Here is a 4,300-nt window from a genome sequence, read left to right as displayed (position 1 = left end):
CCACAAGCATAAGAGTGACAAAAGGTTAATATAGAATGAAATTCAGTTTTGGGTACACACCTTCTTATCACTAAATCTGGGCAATGCTTCCATAGATAGGGGTCATCCCACACATAGTATTTGGCCATCTTCACCAACTTGTCCTTTTGAGCACGTGTGAAATCCTCCGGAGTTTTCTTGGTGACCAAATAGTTGATGATGTCCGCATACCAAGGATCAGAAGCTTGCATAGCAAACAACTGTTCATCTGGAAAGCTCTCACGAAGAGGAAGAGAATTCTCTTCTGCGTTGGAATTATTGACAAGTCGGCTAAGGTGGTCAGCTACAACATTCTCGCTCCCCTTCTTGTCTTTTATCTCAAGATCAAACTCTTGGAGTAGAAGCATCCATCTAATCAACCTTGGTTTTGCCTCCTTCTTGTTAAGCAAATACTTTAGAGCTGCATGGTAAGTGAAAATAGTAATTTTTGTTCCAACCAAATAAGACCTAAACTTTTCTAAAGCAAAAACTACAGCAAGAAGTTCTTTTTCAGTGGTAGAATAGTTTAGCTGAGCGTCATTCAAGGTACGAGACGCGTAGTAGATGGCATGAGGAAGCTTATCCACTCTTTGGCCCAAAACAGCCCCAATTGCGTAGTCAGAGGCATCACACATAAGCTCAAATGGTAGATTCCAATCCGGTGGCATGATGATAGGAGCTTCAGTGAGCATCTTCTTGAGCTTCTCGAATGCAGCCTTGCACTCTTCATCAAAGACAAAGGGCACATCTTTCTGAAGGAGTTTGCACAAGGGTCTTGTGATCTTTGAATGGTCTTTGATAAAGCACCTATAGAACCCTGCATGACCAAGAAAAGAACGTACCTCTCTCACACAAGTGGGAGGTGGTAAGGAACGAACAAGATCTATTTTTGCTTTATCGACCTCAATACCCTTAGCAGAAACAATATGGCCTAACACTATCCCTTGTTGTACCATGAAGTGGCACTTCTCCCAATTTAAAACAAGATTCGTATCCTCACATCTTTTAAGCACTAAAGACAAATTATGTAAGCATGAATCAAAAGAATTACCGTACAAGGAGAAGTCGTCCATGAAGACTTCTATGATCTTCTCAACCATGTCAGAAAATATTGCCATCATGCAACGTTGAAAAGTCGCCGGTGCTTTACACAAACCAAACGGCATCCTACGGTAAGCAAACGTGCCAAAGGGACACGTAAATGTAGTCTTCTCTTGGTCCACGGGATCGATTGCGATCTGATTGTATCCTGAGTATCCGTCCAAGAAACAATAGTAGGCATGTCCTGCGAGTCGCTCCAACATTTGGTCAATGAATGGGAGAGGGAAGTGATCCTTACGTGTAGCGGTGTTGAGCTTACGGTATCAATGCAAACTTTCCACCCGGTTTGCACTCTTGTAGGTACCAACTCATTATCTGCATTCTTGACTACGGTGATGCCGGATCTCTTTGGTACCACTTGAACAGGGCTCACCCACTTGCTATCAGAGATTGGATAGATTATCCCCACATCTAGGAGCTTAAGAACTTCCTTCTTCACGACTTCCATCATTGGAGGATTCAATCGTCTTTGAGCTTCCCTTGAAGGTTTTGAATCCTCCTCAAGATGAATGCGATGCATGCACATGGATGGACTAATCCCCTTAATGTCTGCAATGCTCCAAGCTATGGCTTTCATGTGCTCTCTAAGAACTCGGACAAGTTTTGCCTCCTCAGGTGCCAAAAGGTTAGAAGCAATAATAACCGGCAATGTCTCATTATCTCCCAAATAAGCATACTTGAGATGATCCGGCAATGGTTTAAGCTCTAATTTGGGTGCCTGAATCACAGAAGGCACAAGTTTTGCATCTGAAACTGGAAGGGAAATAAAGTTAGGAGGCTTACCTTGTACTTGAGGGCGTGCCTCAAGTGCAGCGACTGTTTCCATGAGCTCATGGTTCCAAACTACATCGTTGGAGACCCTTGGATTGGTGTCTTGCCCCTGCATTTGTCCAGTTGAAGTATCACCTTTGACTAGTTGAAAATCGTTTTGCTCCAATCCCAATTCTAATGTGCTCTTGAGTTTATCCTCCCCCACACTTGCATTAAAGGTATCCTGCACAAGATAATCAAAGGCATCTATGGAAAAACAAGTATGAACATCATTCAGATACCTCATGGCCTCAAAGATGTTGAAGCATATAATGTCGCCATCAAATTCCATTGTTAAGGTCCCCTCATAGACATCAATCTTTGTTCGTGCAGTTCTCATGAATGGGCGACCAAGAATGAGAGGAAGGTCGTATGGCATAGGCTCAGGCTCCATCTCCAAGACAAAGAAATCCGCTGGAAAGATCAACTCTCCCACTTGCACCAAGACATCTTCAACTATGCCCTTAGGAAAGGCTATAGAACGATCCGCTAATTGAATGGTGACTTGAGTATCCTTGAGCTCACCTAACTTAAGAGTTTCATACACAGTATAGGGCATTAGATTAATAGAAGCTCCTAAATCAAGTAAAGCTTTTTCAAACCTGCGTTCCCCAATTGTGCAAGGGATCGTGAATCTTCCAGGATCCTTTAGCTTAGGAGGCAATTTTCTCAAAAGTACCGCGGAGACTTCCTCACTAAGAGCCACGGTTTCCTTATCTTTATATCTCCTCTTGTTGGTACACAACTCCTTGAGAAACTTAGCGTATTTGGGCACTTGTTTGATGGCATCCAAAAGAGGGATGTTCACTTGGACTTTCCGAAAGGTTTCCAAGATGTCTTTCTCATGTTGCTCCTTCTTTGAGTTCATGAACCTGCGAGGAAAAGGAATACAAGAAGACATAGGGATAGAAGCATCATTGTTAGCCTTAAAAGAATTCAAAGAAGGGTTAGGAGTGCCTCGATTTTTGACTTGGTGACTAATTTCCTTCGAATGGTCAAAATCTGAATTTTCTGTGACGACTGGTCGGCGGGTTTCGCCCACTGGTCGGTGGGCTTCTGACCCTGGAACACATAACCTGTCGACCGGTCGGCGAGTTTCGCCGACTGGTCGGTGGATTGCCAAATTTTGATTTTTGATGTTTTCAGCTTCGTTTTTGAATTCTTTTTCTTCCCCCAAAGCTTCTTGAGACTTCTCTATGGCTCTTATTGGTTCTTCTAATTGCTTTCCACTTCTCAAAGTCATGGCATGGAGCTCTGCAACACTCTCACCCTTAGGATTAGGCACATTTGTGCTTGGAAGAGTGCCGGGAGGCCTATTTTGCATATTACTTGCAAGTTGCCCAACTTGTCTCTCTAAGTTCTTGATTGATTGCCCTTGCTCCTTAAATTATGCCTTGGTCTCTTGCATGAATGTAGATGTATGAAGTGCCATGTCCTTAAGCATATCCTCTAATGATTTGCTTGAAGCTTGTTGAGGCGGAGCTTGTTGATATGCTTGTTGTCTAGTGGCTTGGAAACCAGGTGGAGTATTATAGACACCTTGAGTAGGCCGAACCACATTATCATTGTTGTTCCAACGGAAGTTAGGGTGATCCTTCCATCCAGGATTGTATGTGTTCGAGTAGGGGTCATACTTTTGCCTTGGTTGACCCACAAAGTTTACCTGTTCCTCAGACAAAGTAGACATAGGACACCTATCAGTAGTATGGTCAGAATATGAACAAATAGAGCATACCTGAGGTGATGCCTTAGACCCATTGCTCATGACATTCACTAACATATCGAGTTTTCTATCCAAGGCTACCATTTGATTTTGCATCCCATTCTTAGTGTCAAGCTCATAAACTCCACGACCCCTTGCTTGCTTATCCCTTGCGTGGAACTGCCGATTGTTATCAGCCAAATCTTCAATGAGATCATATGCTTGCCGGCCAGTCTTATTCATGAATGTCCCTCCACAGGCCGAGTCCACGCTACCCCTATTGACTGTGTCCAAACCATCATAGAAATATTGAACCAAGTCATCCAAAGCAAAATTATGATGGGGGCACTTCCTCTGCAGCTCTTTAAATTCCTCCCATGCCTCATATAGAGTATCTCCATCCTTTTGACAGAAATTTTGTATTTCTCTTCTCAGCTTCCTTGTCAGTTGGGCCGGAAAGTACTGCTTGAGAAACTTCTTGACCATTTCATCCCAAGATGTTATGATTCCTGCAGGTAGAGAGTATAGCCAACGCTTAGCATCATCTTTTAATGAAAATGGGAAAAGAAGTAACCTGAGGCCTTCAGGAGGCAGATGTTGAATGGTCTGCAATTTGCATATGTCCAAGAATTCCCTAATGTGAACATTAGGGTCCTCAGATAGGGATCC

General features: G+C 43.2%; 1 non-coding gene across 1 annotated transcript; it reads left to right on the top strand.

The window, feature by feature from the left end:
* Positions 1–3,962: 3,962 nt before the first annotated feature.
* On the top strand, positions 3,963–4,069 carry LOC112191128. The gene has a single exon (XR_002932845.1). It is a non-coding gene; the product is annotated as a small nucleolar RNA R71 (small nucleolar RNA).
* Positions 4,070–4,300: the final 231 nt, after the last annotated feature.

This window comes from Rosa chinensis, chromosome 2, assembly GCF_002994745.2.
Source record: "Rosa chinensis cultivar Old Blush chromosome 2, RchiOBHm-V2, whole genome shotgun sequence".
Lineage (NCBI taxonomy): Eukaryota > Viridiplantae > Streptophyta > Magnoliopsida > Rosales > Rosaceae > Rosa > Rosa chinensis.
The sequence above is the reverse complement of the archived record's forward strand: the minus strand, read 5'-3'. Positions and strand labels throughout refer to the sequence as shown.